Here is a 16,526-nt window from a genome sequence, read left to right as displayed (position 1 = left end):
AAATATATTTTGTGTATAAGAAATCATGATTGGAAATGGATAAAACTATAAATCGTTACACACTTACTAACTTCCACATGATAATGATTTTTATCCTGCCTCTGTTGCAAACATTGACCAAATAAAGCAGGGTCGGATAAACTAGTTGATATCCGGCAGTACATCACCTGACCGCGATCTAACCGTAAGTATGTATTCCTACGCGCCGATTAACATGTTCTTATATTTGACCTTTGAAATTTATTGGGACGCATCACGAATGTTATCGTTATATTATATATCATCCTTTTTTTCTTCTTTAAAATATGTTACCCAACCAGCTTTCCGTATTTATTATTTTCATTTACTTGCTTACGCAATTTATGACGTATCCAGTGTGACGTCATTTCTCATACGAAACATACTATCTAGTCTCTCTTATGATTTTAGGGATAACAATTTTGACGTGGTGGCTTTAACAGTTTGTTTTAAATATTTTTTAAAGCATCGAACGAATCATAAACGTTTTTCGCGTTGTGAGTTTGTCATTTATAATTGTTAACTTCGATAGGAATAAAATAATTCGCTACGACATGATTACGATTTCGTAAATCGGGTTTTAGGTCAGTGTGATTAGCATTCGATACACACGCTATCAAAAAATAGTGTGGTTTAAAATACATTTCGATAATAATATGAAAAAACAGAAAATGGATTTCGACAGAGGGATGGAAGAACAGAAAATGGATGTGTAACTTTATTGTTATAAGCAATGGATTAAAGTTGTCATTAAGGTAAATACAATTTAGTTTTTGTTTTGCTGTTGCATTTTTTTCATTTTTTACAAAGACAAATATCACATTATCGATTCGTTTTTTGTTTCTTCTCATATTGTCAATAGGAAAGTATTAAAAGGAACAGTTTAAAGTGGAACTTTTTTTTTACGTGACACAATCGGTAGTTATTCGGTCGTCAAGAATGTTGTGTACATGTAGGAGGCCCGACACGATTAATTTTATTGTTATGTCAATTAATCATTTGTCTTCAAATGTGTCAAAAGCATGAAGCAGGATAAATCGAATACATGGTTGGTGCCGAGATGGAGAAAGTTTATCCGGTTCGGCGCGAAAAAGAAAAATAGGGCTCGTTAAAGCTCGCCCTATTTACTTTTTCTAAGCCTCACCGGATAAACTTTCTCCATCTCGGCACCAACCATGTATTCTCTTTGTTTTTCCCTACCGGTTAATCATTTACAAACTGGGTCTTAACATAATTGATTTTTTTATCAAGTTTTATAACAATTTTGCAAAACTAGACATTTAGAGTGTTCACAAGATGTGTCTTTAATTTGACCCCGAGAATTTGTTAATGTCGCAATGCTTCCAAGTTTCAGACGCTATTGATATGTCGTTAGAAAACATGTTCTGAGAAAACCTCATTAAGATTGTGTACTTTAATGGTAGAAATACCGATAAGGAGGTAACGATCAAACTTTGCAAACGTATAGTTATTAATTATAGTCATGTACCAACCGGTTACTTAGTTACCATGTCGGTCTTAAAATAATTGAAACAAATGTTTTTTCCAAGTTTTATAAATTTGGCTAAACTTGAAATTTAGATCGTTGACATACTGTTTCTGCAATTTGAACCAGTGATTTAGTTTAATCCGCCCAGTGGCCAATATAAAGAAGTTTAACTCCAGTTTCAATCGGATTTGATATTTCGTTACAAAACATGTACTGAGCAATCGGCATTAAGATTGTGTAACGTATTAGAAGAAATACAGATGAAGCGGTACAAACAAACTGAGCAAACGTTTAATTATACATTAAGGCCATATGTATTTTTATTTGCATTAAGGATTTGGAACGCATGGGTTTGAATGAGTCATACTTATTTATGTATTATCATCAACGCTTAAGAAAGGCAAATGTAATTAGAAACGGACTGAAACAATGTAAACAATTCTTGACCTTTCATCGACCTAATGCTACAAATTATCCCGTGGTGTAATGGTAAGCACTCAGGACTCTGAATCCTGCGATCCGACTTGAAATATCGGCGAGATCTCATGTTTTAAGTCACGCCTATAAAATATTGTATTCCCAAAGTTGTGAACTTGTTTCTATATATATCCAATTACCAGTCTATACTGAAAGTGTGTGATAGTAAATATATGTGATATACATGTATACCAGTGATATGTAAGTAATATATTAAATAACTGTGATATTTAAGCAATATATTAAATACCAATAGAATAACATTATACCATTTTTTAAGTGTGAGGTAGTTGCTGATCTATTCCTTTCAAAACTATTTTGAGGTGATACGCTTTCTTAAGACCTTTTTATTTTGTCGCACTTTTGTGTCCCTTTTCATTGTCATATCTTAATTCATATTATTTATATGGCAGTTTTTAGAACATATGTTTTGTTAGCAGCAATCTCACAAATACTTTTTGTAATAATTGGTATGTTAATTTGATTTATAACTTGTATATTATGTGTTTTAAACCTGAAAAAAATCAATCAATCAATCAATCAAATATGCATATTAATTTGACTAGTGAGTTTTTTTTCAACATAACATTGCATATAAAATTATAACAATTTTATAACATTGCTTTCTATAATGTTTATAGAATATAGATATAAAGCGTAATGGAAGACATATTTATGAAGCGGTTAAATGCCTAACTGATCAAACATATCATTATTTAGGCCATACTTATTTATGAATTCGGTGACAATTTGCAACATGCATGTGCGTAAGCAAAACATTATTTATTATTTCTTTAAAATTGTCACATAGAGTATAATGGTCAATATCATGTGGTATGGTATAAACCAATTAAAGGTATGATTTATAAAATGTTTCAAAATTACAAAACATAATGATCACCGCGGAACTCGTACCATCGACACTGGGATACCATCATTATTTAAAAGTCAGATGCTTACCGACTGTGCTTACCGGGGATTGTCTGACAATTATTTTGTCAACACAATCTGCCAAACTTGATTAAGGATAATTACGAATGTGTGATATGTTAGAAGTAGTTTTTGTGACCATGTTTTACGAAAACAACGAAAAATGACATCCATTTTGTTGCTAAGATTTTAGTTATTTCACCTAGTGACCTAGCTTTTCACCATGTGATCTTGTTTAAAAATTGATCGATGGATATATAATCAAAAATTATGTTGTGAGCAAATTATATTGCGCCTTAGTATTTAGACGAGTCCCGCCGAGATTTCAACTGAGATGTCAGGATTCAAAGTCCTGAGTGCTTACGATTACACAACAGGACCTTGACAACTAATTGAGAAAACATGTATATATTTTACGATATAAACGAAAGTCACATATGGAAAAATCTTTTAAATAAGAACTAATTAATACTCATGGGTCAAACATATAAAATTTACTTTATTTACGAATTGTTTGTATATTTTTAGGCATAAAATGTTGCTTATCTGCAAAATAATTATGCAAGGATTTCAAGGGGTGGGCCCTATGAAGATAATGGAAGATAATGGAAATGCACAAGAACGGCGGTATTCAGTACGCTCAAAATGCTTGGGAAACCGTTCTGTGGTTGGGAGCGACTGCTTGTGATGTCTAGAGGGGCCATAAAGGCGGTGCAGCGCGCGAGGAGCGGGAAGAAGGTATTTTTGAATTGACAGCATTTCCTTGGCGGAATAACTTGGTCCTTTTTAGGGCATCCAGATATGCATTGTCTTTAAAAATTCTACCAGTCTCATCCGCCACCATGCACTGGTCTATTTGGATCAACCTTTTTTCTTTGACGAATACACGGGCAGCCGAGCTAAATTTGACCAACATTGGCTCAAATTAAATATTTTTTCCGGAAAGGTCACATGGGAAAGTTTGCACATAATGTAGTCATGAAGACTCGGCGATGACCTGTTTATAATGAATTACATGCACACTTTAAAGGGGCACTATATACCTTCTTCATAAACTCTCCACGGGGTAATAGATAATCCACTGACAGCGTGACGAGCTTATCGAACATTCAAGCCACATTAGATAGTAATTTGTGCTGACACAGATGCGCCACTAGAAATTCTCAGTTACTTTCTAGTCGCCAAAATGTTATTTTCGTTGTTCACTCGGTTCCGAGAATGCATATGAGGCCGGGGTTAACTGGCGACTATTATTTTTGATTGACGTCGGTCAATGAAGTAAGAAAAATTGTTAAATAAATAATTACAGTTTTGCCATGTACGTAATATTAAACAGCCATTAATACATTAAAGACTATGTCGGGCATCATTCTTACATATTTAACTGTAAACTATAGTAACTTATGAAAAGTTTAAATTACATGTTGAGTAATTGAATTGTTATGGTGAGTAAGTTGTGAAAACAATGAGCTTTAAACAATTTACGCGGTAAATTTCAGTACGTGTATATTTAGCTTTTCGATAGCTAGGTGTTACTATTTGCTGATTTAAGTCGCTCCGTAAGCTACTACAGGGTAGATCATTCACTATACATGGAAGCAATGTAAAAACCGTGTTTTAATAAAAGTGCGAAATTGCTGTTTTCGTCTGTCAATTTCCACGCAGGAAAAGCGTGGGTGTGGCAACAGACCCGGTGCTGTAATTTAATATAGAGCGGTAACTCAGTAAATGTGTTCTATGAAGAAAAATTCAAATCGGAATAAATGAACACGATAAGAACGTATTGACCCCACGGAATTATAGAAAAATACGTCAATTTACGACTACACATTGCAGAAGATGGTACAGGGTCGTACCTGGTGTATTCAATACATCAAACGAGCAAACGATACCTTTCCTTCAGCGCTTTGATCAAATGTGTTACAGCTCGTTTTAACAATAAACTGTAACAGCTTCTGCAATTTGTCTGCGAATTTCATCAAACTTAAACAGAAAAGTCATGTACATGTATTCCAGTGCCTATTTTCAATTTCTCACAACTTAGTTATTTCCCTTTGTTCAAAACTACATATAAAAGCTTCTGCGTGAAAATATTACACTCTCAAATTCCTTCTGAATCCTTTCCACAAGGATGCTCCCCTTGCAGGTTATGCACGTCAGCTTCTTGTTCTCCAATGCATCATCTTGCCGTTTTTTGCCAACGTACCGACAGGCACCGAACATTCTAACATACGATGTGCAGTAAAGTTATGTGATTTTTCGTTTCATTCTTTATAATAATGTTCTGACTAAATATGCAGTTTCGATGTACAATATTATATTTGAATATGTAATTTTAATGTAATATAAGGTTGATGAATTGAACACACATACACATTGGCAAGACTGCTCCAGATAGAAAAATAATGTATACATGTGAATGAGATAAAATCTTTCGAACACGTCTGCTGTTTGGGGCTTTATTTATACATCTTTACAACGCCCATGTAAAACAACTTCTGTATTTATTTCATAATTAATTCATTTTGCATACTTAAAAATATTCTTGAACTTATGTTTAGGCTTCAATGATACAATTTTTATTTACAATTAAACTCATTTGATTTTTTTTAATATTACGGACTTAAACTGTTATAAATGTTATACCAAAGTGAAGCGCTTATGTTTATTGTTTCGTTTGTTCTATAAGTGTTTTTAATAAACGATATAGAATTACTTTTTTTTTTAACTTTTACTATACTATTATGAATGATATTTTAGGGTGACATGTTAAACACATTAACAGGGACCCGAAAAAATGTCAAGACAAAGACAAATAAATCATATACCTCTGTTTGAAATATGCTATTTCCAACATGTCTGTCAGTTTGTGGCTTTAATACACAGAGATAAAGCGCGCCTATTGTATTAATATACCAGTACTGCTTTCAAGTGTATAAACCGAACACACTGTAGCCGAACAATGAAGACGACAACTAACTTTGCGTGTGCGGTCCCGTGGTGTAATGGTTAGCACTCAGGACTCTGAATCCTGCAATCCGAGTTAAAATCTCGGCGGAACCTCTTAAGGTTTTTGTCATTGTTTGACTATAGTTTTATTTGAGTATTTGCTATACATACTTTACATATTTGCATTGTAGCAATTAGCGCGTTTAATCAATAATTGCTAATTTTGAGAGTTTATGTTACAATTGTTTAATTACGTTTCGGCTTCCATGGTACGTATACTTTCTTTTCAATTAAGCTTTGTTTGAAATTGAACATAATTACCTTGAGTATATACAACTAAATAAGATCATTTCGGTGCTGATGTTAGTTGTGGTAACATGAAAAAATCTTTTATAAAAGCCATTATCAATAATCTGGCGTCAAAAATATTTCACGTACTTTATTATCGAATTGTTGGTATTGTTTTAAAGCAGAACACGTCGTTACTCTGCAATATAGACGGTAAATGTATTTAAAATATGGGGCAATCAGATCATCATCGCCACCTATATATTTATATAAATGATAACATAGTGCAATTTTTGATATTGCAGATAGATATCATACGAATACTTATATTGTTGCTTATTCATGAACGTAGTGATCAACATCACTATCATTTTTCTAACTTTTTGTATCATATTAAAAAATGAAGAGCGTTGTTAAACAATTCACGAGAAATATTATGAAGAAGAACCGCTAGAGACACACTACTAATTCATTTTTGTATGATAAATCATTATTAGAAATGAATAAAAATATGAAGTGTTACACTGTTACTTATTTTGATTTGATTTTGAATTTAATTTTTGTTTTACCAACCGCTTACTAAGTAACCAGCTAGGTCTCATGATAATCGAAACAAATGTCTTTACCAAGTTTTATGACAGTTTGGATAAACTTGACATTAAAAGTGTTCACATACTGTTTCTTCAATTTGAATCAGTGAATAAGTTTTATCCGCCCCGTGACCACGTTAGTAATTCAAATTTATATTGCATGTTCAATATGCAACTATACTGACGAAATGCGTTTTGTTATAAAATTGCTTTGTGCTTTTGTTTAAATAAAATACAAATTTGTAGCGTAATACAAGACATACTTGTGGGGCGGTAAAATGCCTAATTTGGCAACATATAATCATTTAGACAATATGTTTTTCAATTTTGGTCACACGCATTTGAATAATCAATAAAATGGTTAAGGGTTAACATTTATTTAAGTTATACGTAACAAAATGGTTTCCAAAAAGTCAAAACATTACGCCCAACGTGGGACTCGAACCCACGACCCTCAGATTCCATTACTGCTTAAAAGTCTGATGCTCTACCGACTGAGCTAGCCGGGCGATTACAGCAATAATTTTGTCAGTGACATCTGCCAAGCTTCATAGATGATCCTCACGAGTATGTGATAGGTTAGAAGTAGGTGTTCTGACGAATGACGAATATGTGTAATGAAAAATTGGCGATAACAATTGCATTAATAGTATTGACAAGCTTTTAGATATTTTACCTAGTGACTTTGTTAATGACCCTGCCTGACCCAATGATTAATAGATTGACCATTAGCATAGAAGTTCTTATGTGACGGAACAAACACAATAATTTATACTTCATCAACCTTGCAATCAGAATAGAAAAAGTAAGATTTAAGGTCCCGCCGTGATTCGAACTAACCATTACACCACGGGACCTTGCGTAAATATAAACGTGCCTGTATAGTTTTAAAGCAAAAAACGTTGTAACCTCTGCAATAAAGTCGATAAATGTATATAATATAAGATAAACTTATACAATATTTTTATGTGTTATAGAGAGTGTACGTTAAGTACGGTGGCCGAGTGGTTAAGGCGTTGGACTTAAGTTCCAATGGACAAATGTCCGCATAGGTTCGAACCCCATCCGTACTATGATTATTTTTATGTTGTAATACAAACTTAAAATAAATGAGGTTTGCGATTAAACTATAATGTATGTGTTTGCAATATTGCCAGATTAGAACTCGAATCAAAATATACAGTGTCTTCAGTTCTTACAATTATAGGTAAATATTTTACCATTCTATCATAAGGTCATTTTCTGTTGTTTGAAATTATTCAGCCATATCCGTGGACTAAATAACCCGAGAGGCAAAATATCATTATCACAACCAAAACATTTATATAAATGACAACACAGTTCTATTTTGGATACTGTATCAAGATATAACGCAAATACTCATTTATCAGCTTATTCATGAATGCAGTGTGCAACACATAAAGATACTAGAGGTATCACAGATTGTCGAAATTACATTTTTCCAACTTTTGTTTGTAGCACATGTATTATAGAAGAACGCTGTTCCACAATGAGCTAAAAACTACAATGACGTAGAACAATTAGCACCACACTAAAATACATGCTTGTGTATAAAAACATATTTAGAAATGGATAGAATCATTTAACGTTTCACATTTACTTACTTTGACATGATAATGCACTTCGTTTTGTTTTCCCCCAAGTTACTCAGATATACTAGGTCTTAACATAATTGAAACCAAGTTTTATAAAGATTTGTAAAATTTTACGTTTACAGTGTTCACTAAATTTGAACCATATTGCCAAGATTTGTTATAATGATATCCACTCTCTTCGAAATCTGCCAAGCTTGATTGATTATCACCACAAATGTATGCTATGTTAGAAAAAGGTGTTCTGACCAAGTTTTATTAAGAGTTGGCCATAAAAATGGCATCTGTGGTGCTTACAAGCTTTTAGTTATTCTACCTTGTGACCTAGTTTATGACCCCACGTAGCCTAGTTTTCAAAATTGATTGCTAGATATATGATTAAAAAACGATATTCTGAGCAAATTATAGTATGCCTTTGCTTTTCAGTTTGTGGCGGAACACATAATAATTTCAAGCTTGCAGATTCATCGAAAATGAAAAATTTAAAGGAAGAGGTCCCGCCGAGATTTGAACTCGGATCGCAGGATTCAAAGTCCTGAGTGCTAAACATTACACCACGGGACCTTGAGTAGATAAAACGTATTGTGATCATATCGGTGGCGATATAAGTGTAGGTCACATATGAAGAAATCTTTTAAATAAGTAATACTCAATAATCGTGCGTCAAACATATAAAATTCAAAATTGGCTAAGGATCACTTGTTATAGTATGTGTAATTTGACCTTCACCCCTAGCTAGATTTAGCAATCATCACGCATCAATGATAAATCAATACATACAAATAAAATAAGAAACATACATTCTATAAAAACCTGCCAAATAACAATTAAAAATTAAAAATGAACGTAATACAAAATTGTAAGAGATTAAGAAAATAACAAGTAATCCATAGCAAATTTTGAGTAGTGTATTTCTTTTTTTTCATTTTTGAATTGTTTGTATTGTTTTAAAGCAGAACACGTCGTTACTCTGCAATATAGTCGATAAAAGCATACAACATATGAGGCCAAATAACATCATCACCACCAATACATTAATATGAATGATAACATTATTCAATGTTATGTATTTTGGCTAGATATAACACTCATATTCATATTGTAGCTTATTCATGAATGAAGTGGTCAACATATACAGATAATAAAGAGATTTGTTCAAAATTTGTCGAAACAACAATCTTCTAACTGTTTGTAACAAATAAAATAAAATAATAAAGAGCGTTGTTAAACAATGCGCGAGAAATATAATGACGTAAAACCAGTAGAGCAACACTAAAAATATATCGTGTGTATGATAAATCTAAATAAAAAATGGACAATAATATGAAGCGTAACAGAGTTACTTAGTTTGATAAGATTATGAATTAAATGTTTGTTTTACCAACCGGTTACTCAGTTACCAAGTCGATCTCAAGATAATTGAAACAAAAGTTTTTACCAAGTTTTATGAATTTGGCTAAACTTGAAATTTAGATTGCTGACATACTGTTTCTTCAAATAATGAACAAGCCTTAAAAGCTTACAACCATTTATCGTCCATTTTTAGCCAAGTTAAGCTGGATATCAAAACAAAACTTTCTCTGTTTGACTCCTTAGTGGTACCAATTATTTTATATGCATCTGAAATATGGGGAATTTACAACATTGATGAAGTTGACAAACTTCATTTTAAATTTTGTAAAACTATTCTTGGTGTGCGCCCACAGTCTTCTAATGCCGCTGTCTTAGGCGAACTAGGCAGATTTCCTCTCTCTATTATATGTAAACAACGGGCACTTAGTTACTGGGTTAAAATAGAACAAAATCCTGAATCTCTTATGCACACTGTTTATAATGAACAATGTAATCTTTACAATGATTTTATTAGGGATAATAATAACAATAACACAACTCTGTGGTGTGCCTTTGTAAAACAACAATTAGAGCATCTAGGACACGGACTTTTATTCAATAATTTTATTAACGATTTTAATTATTCATATGATATTAACCAACGATTAAAAGACCAATTTATCCAAAATTGGCACGATACGATATTTAACCAACCGAAATTAGAATACTATAGAATGTTTAAGACTGAATTCGCGTATGAAAAATATTTAGATTGCATCAATACTAAAATCACAAACAAAATTTATCAAGATTTAGACTTAGCGCCCATAAACTTGAAATAGAAACTGGTAGATATAATAACATTCCAAGAGACCAACGCACATATAGACTATGTAACTTGAACGTTGTTGAATCTGAATACCACTTCTTTCTTACTTGCCCAATCTATAAAGATCTACGAACAAAATATTGTATTCGATCAAACTGGCCAAATTTAACGAAATTTAAAAACATACTATCTTGTCAACATAATAAAGTCATTAAGAATGTTGCCAGATTCATAACTGATGCCATGCAACTTCGCGAGGAAAAATCACCAGCAATTGCGGCTTTTTAAATAAATAGTGTATGTAACCCTAATTATATTGTATGTATATTACTTGTTTGCTCTTTTCTTTTTTTTTGCTGTTGTTGTAAATACGTACACGTGTGTACATAATGTCTGAACACTTTGATTGTAGTTTGTGTTTGTTTATTTGCATGATTGTATTTGTATTGTACTGATGCACTTTGATTATGCTTTGTTTACTTGTATGTAAATGGTCAAAGGCGTCTTGCCGATATACCAAATAAAAAACTTGAAACTTGAAACCTCAATTTTGAACCAGTGATTTAGTTTAATCCGCCCCTTGACCAAGTTTCAATTGCGTTTGTTATTTCGTTACAAAACATGAGCTGAGCAATCTGCATTAAGATTGTGCAACGTATTGGTCGGAATACAGATTAGGTAACAAACAAACTGAGCAAACGTTTTATTATACATTAAGGCTACATGTATTTTTGTTTGCATTAAGGATTTGGAACGCATGGGTTATGAATGAATCATAATTATTAATGTATTATCATCAACGCATAAGAAAGGCAAATGTAATGAGAAACGGATTGAAACAATGTAAACAATTCTTGACCTTTCACCGACCTAATGCGACAACTGGTCCCAAAGTGTAATGGTAAGAACTCAGGACTCTGAATCCTGCGATCTTTAAATATCGGCGGGATCTCGTGTTTTAAGTCACTTATATTATATCGTAAATATGCATATTGTTTTGACTAATGCGTTTTGTCACAACATAATGTTACATATAAAATTATAACACTGTTATAACATTGCTTTCTATAATGTTTATAATATATAGATCTAAAGCGTAATTTAAGACAATTTAATGAAGCGGTTAAATGCCTAACTGATCAAACATATAATTATTTAGGCAATATTTATTTATGAATTCGGTAACAATTTGCAACATGCAAGTGCGTAAACAAAACATTATTAATTATTTGTCATATCATGTGTTATGGTATAAACCAATTAAAGGTATAATTTACAAAATGTTTCAAAATCGCAAAGGGGTATACATTCACTATACATGTAAGCAATGTAAAAACCATGTTTTAATAAAAGCGCGAAATTGTTGCTTTCGTCTGTCAAGTTCCACGCAGGAAAAGCGTGTGTGTTGCAATAGACCCGGTGCTGTAATATAGACCGGTAACTCAGTAAATGTGTTCTATGATGAAAAATTGAATTCGGAATAAATGCACACGATAAGAACGTATTGACCCATGAAAATTATAGAAAAATACGTCAATTGACGACTAAACATTGCTGAAGATGGTACAGGGTCGTAGATGGTATATATTCAATATATAAAACGAGAGAACGATACCTTTCCTTCAGCGCTTTGATTAAATGTGTACAGCTCGTTTTAACAATAAAATATTATAGCTTCTGCATTTTGTCTACGATTTTCATCAAACTTAAACGGAAAAGACATGTACATGTATTTCATTGCCTATTTTCAATTTTTCACAACTTAGTTATTTCATTTTGTTCAATACTACCTATAAAAGCTTCTGTTCGCAAATATTAGAATCGCAAATTCCTTCTGAATCCTGTCCACAAGGATGCTCCCCTTCGGGTTATACACGTCAGCTTCTTGTTCATTAATGCATCATCTTGCCATTGTCTGCCAACGTACCGGCAGGCGCGGAACATTACAACATTCGATGTGCAGTTAAGTTATGTGATTTGTCTTTTCATTCTTTATAATAATGTTCTGACTAAATATGCAATTTCGATGTACAATATTATATTTTGATATGTTATTCTAATGTCATATAAGGTTGATGCATTAAGCACATAGACAAACTGCCAAGACGGCTTCAGATAAATACATAATGTATGTGAATGAAATAAAATCTTTCGAACGCGTCTGCACTTTGGGGCGTTGTTTATACATTTTTTAAAACGCCCGTGTAAAACAACTTCTGTATTCATTTCATAATTAATACATTTTGCATACTTTAAAATATTCTTGAACTGTTTCAGCTTAAATAAAACGTGTATTTAATGTGTTAATTTATTTTTATTTACAATTAAACTCAGATTTTTTTTTTAATATTATGCACTTAAAATGTTATAAATGTTATACCAAGGTGTAGCGCTTATGTTTATCGTTTGGTTTGTTCTACTAAGTGTTTTTAATAAGCAAAATAGATCTGCTATCCTTTGAAAACTTAAACTATACTATTATAAATGTCATTTTAGGGTGACATGTTAAACACATTAATATAGACTGTAAAAATGTCAAGACGAAGACAAATAAATCATATACATCTATCTAAATATTCTATTCCCAACACGTCTGTCAGTTTGTGGCTTTAATACACAGAGATAAAGCGCGCATGTTGTATTAATATACCAGTTACTGCTTTCAAGTGTATAAACCGAACACACTGTAGCGTAACAATCAAGGCGACAACTATCCTTGCGTGTGCGGTCCCGTGGTGTAATGGTTAGCACTCAGGACTCTGAATCCTGCAATCCGAGTTCAAATCTCGGCGGGACCTCTTTTATTTCTTCTTTCAAAGAAAATTACAACTTTTAGTTTATGGTCTTTTTGACTAAAGTTTTATTTAATATTTGTTATACATATTATCGTTTGCATTGTAGCAGTAAGCGTGTTTAATAAATAATTGCTAAATGTGAGTGTTTATATTACAATTGTTTTATTACGTTTCGGCTTCCATGGTACGTATACTTTCTTTTTAATTTAGCTTTGTTTGCAATCGAACATAATTGTACCTAGAGTATATAAAACTCAATTTTATCATTTCGGTGGCGATATAAGTTGTGATCACAAATGGAGAAATCGTTTAAAAAGCCATTATCAATAATCTGGCGTCAAAAATATTTCACGTACTTTATGTTCGAATTGTTGGTATTGTTTTAAAGCGGAACACGTCGTTACTCTGAAATAAAGACGGTAAATGTATCTTTTTAATGGGGCAATCAGATTATCTCACCACCAATACATTCATATGAATGATAACATAGTGCAGTTTTTTATATTGCGGCTAGATATAATACAAAAAATCAAAGTGTAGCTTATTCGTGAATGTAGTGGTCAACACACGAAGAGGTGTTCACAAATTGTCGAAATAACAATTTTCTAACTTTTTTGGAACATATAATAAAATGAAGAGCGCTGTTAAACAAAGCACAAGAAAAATTATGACTAAGAACCATTAGATCCACACTAAAATTTCATTTTTGTGTATGATAAATCATAATTAAAAATGGATAAAAATCTGAAGTGTTACACAGTTACTTATTTTGATATGATTTTAAATGTAATATTTGTTTTACCAACCGGTTACTAAGTTACCAGCTCTGTCTTATGATAATTGAAACAACAGTTTGTTCCAAATTGTATAGCGGTTTTGATAAGCTTGACATTTAGAGTGTTCGCATACTGTTTCTTTCATTAGAACCAGTGAATTAGTTTTATCCGCCACGTGACCCCGTTAGTCATTCAAATTTATATTGCATGTTCAATATGCAAATGTACTGTCGAAATGCGTTTTGTTATACAATTTCTTTGTGATTTGTTTTAATAAAATTCTATTGATTTGAAGCGTAATATGAGACATTTTTGTGAAGCGGTAAAATGCATAATTTGGCAACATTTAATCATTTAGACCATATGTTTTTCAAGTTCGGTCACACGCATTTGAATGGTCTATATAATGTGTAAGGGTTTACATTAGTTTAAGTTATAATTAAAAAAATGGTTTCAAAATTACAAAACATTACGCCCAACGTGGGACTCTCAGATTCCTTTACTGTTTAAAAGTCTAATGCTCTTACCTAGCCGGGCGAATTCAGCCTTCATTTTGTCAGCGAAATCTGTCAAGCTTGATAGATGATCTTCACGAGTGTGTAATATGTTAGTAGTAGATGTTCTGACAATGACGAATAGGTGTAATGAAGAATTGGCGACAGCAAGTGCACTTATAGTATTGACAAGCTTTTAAATATTTTACCTAGTGACTTTGTTTATGAACCAGCATGGCCTATTATTTTGAATATATTAATAGATAGATCATTAGAAAAGATGTTCTTAATGACGGAACAAACAAAACATGATATACGTTATCAACTTTGCAATCTGATAAATGGAAAAAGTAAGACTTTAAGGTCCCGCCGAGATTTGAACTCGGATCGCAGGAGTCCTGAGCGCTAACCATTACACCATGGGACCTTGCGTAAGTAAAAAACGTGTTTGTATAGTTTTAAAGCAAAACACGTTGTTACTCTGTAATAAAGTCGATAAATGTATATAATTGTTGTGGCTGACCTGGACAGTTGTGGCTGACCTGTCGGAAGCGCGTTGCGCATGCGTAGTGAGGAGACGCCCAGAGCAAGACAAGGGAGCTAACAAACTTTCATTGAAATTAGTTGTTGTTATTGTTAATAAATCGTTATATCTTTAGCAAGTGTTAAGTTTTACCTCGAAAATAGATAGGATACAACATTGGCGACGAGGTAAATACTGAACAAACAGCGGGATTCCGGGTGAATAACAATATTTTGCTTTTGCCAGTTTGGCAACCACGTGCAATTGCAACCTCGAATTTCAAAACTAGGATCGTCTAGAGTACGTTCGTCGGTGCAGATCGACCAGCACAGGGTAGTTTTAAACAAATTCGAGCCAGTTTGGCAGTATTAATTTGTTTAAGAAGTGTTTCTCTTGAAAAGAAAATTGTTGCTGTGACGTCACAAGTTTATGAGCACACAGGTGAACATGTTCTAGTCGCTTTCGCAGTTTGCGGAGGCGCACAGGGGTGCGTCGCAGTTTGCGAACAGGGACTTCTCGCCATCATAGTTTTCGGGGGAACACAGGGATTTGTTGCAGATTGCAAACAGAGACTATACTGCAGTGTAAAGACAGAGGGAGGGTATTGGATCTTGTCTGTTCTCATACTTTTAACCAGTTTGGTTGGTACGTATATTATGGTGGGCTATTGTTGCAATTAATTAAGTGAACATTTGCTAACAACATAATTCAAAATAATTTGGTTTAAATACATTGTTTAGACTATTTAGGTAATTTCTGATTTGAAAATAAAAGTACAATATATACAGAAGTAAATTCCGTATAGCTTAAAAGACAGTTACAACACACCTGTAGTCCTGTACTTGTTTCATTAAGTTCCTAAATTAAATAAAATTGGTTGTCCATATTTTTACTGCATCGGAGGCAGAGTTGTGTGAATTGCCTGGAGTGGGAGCAAAGACTGCGTGGGTAATTGTTCGGTTAAGAGAAAAGCATAAGACCGTGACACCTGATTTATTGTCTTTAGCATTGAGAAGAACAATCCCTGGGTATCTGCTGGACCTCGTGGAGTTTCCAGAGGCAGTACAATATGTTAAGTCAGTTGTTTCAGATGACCTTACCGGGCAACCCTCTGCAGAGCAGTTTGTTCTATCACTACCATCGGGGGCATCAGGTGCACAGGTTCAGTTCCCAGATACAGCCACACCAGCTGAGGTAAAGCTTGATGTTGCAGCAAGGCCTAAAAGCAACCTAGCTGTCCCAAAATTAGTGCAAGGCCAGCAGCCCATTGAACAAGATCAGTCAAAACAAGGTGAAAACCCCAGTAAGCCCTACATTTACAGCCCGGGGGTGAACAGCTGGTGAAGAAACAAAGCGGCTCACAGCTCCAAAGAAAAGAGAACAGTGACTCGGACGATGAATCACCGGCGCGAGTGGAAAACAG

The 16,526-nt window shown here is 33.3% G+C and overlaps 5 non-coding genes across 5 annotated transcripts; 3 read left to right on the top strand and 2 right to left on the bottom strand.

The window, feature by feature from the left end:
* The first annotated feature begins 5,905 nt into the window (after positions 1-5,905).
* On the top strand, positions 5,906-5,977 carry Trnaq-cug (transfer RNA glutamine (anticodon CUG)). Its single transcript has one exon. It is a non-coding gene; the product is annotated as a tRNA-Gln (tRNA).
* A 1,188-nt stretch (positions 5,978-7,165) lies between these two features.
* Trnak-uuu (transfer RNA lysine (anticodon UUU)) lies at positions 7,166-7,250 on the bottom strand. The gene is given in 2 exon segments: positions 7,166-7,201; positions 7,214-7,250. It is a non-coding gene; the product is annotated as a tRNA-Lys (tRNA).
* A 481-nt stretch (positions 7,251-7,731) lies between these two features.
* Positions 7,732-7,814, top strand: Trnal-uaa (transfer RNA leucine (anticodon UAA)). The gene has a single exon. It is a non-coding gene; the product is annotated as a tRNA-Leu (tRNA).
* Positions 7,815-8,846: 1,032 nt separating this feature from the next.
* Positions 8,847-8,918, bottom strand: Trnaq-uug (transfer RNA glutamine (anticodon UUG)). The gene has a single exon. It is a non-coding gene; the product is annotated as a tRNA-Gln (tRNA).
* Positions 8,919-13,241: 4,323 nt separating this feature from the next.
* Positions 13,242-13,313, top strand: Trnaq-cug (transfer RNA glutamine (anticodon CUG)). Its single transcript has one exon. It is a non-coding gene; the product is annotated as a tRNA-Gln (tRNA).
* The last annotated feature ends 3,213 nt before the right edge of the window (positions 13,314-16,526 follow it).

The sequence above is a fragment of the Dreissena polymorpha genome, chromosome 11 (assembly GCF_020536995.1).
Source record: "Dreissena polymorpha isolate Duluth1 chromosome 11, UMN_Dpol_1.0, whole genome shotgun sequence".
NCBI classification, from domain to species: domain Eukaryota; kingdom Metazoa; phylum Mollusca; class Bivalvia; order Myida; family Dreissenidae; genus Dreissena; species Dreissena polymorpha.
This window is presented reverse-complemented; position numbering and strand designations above follow the sequence as displayed.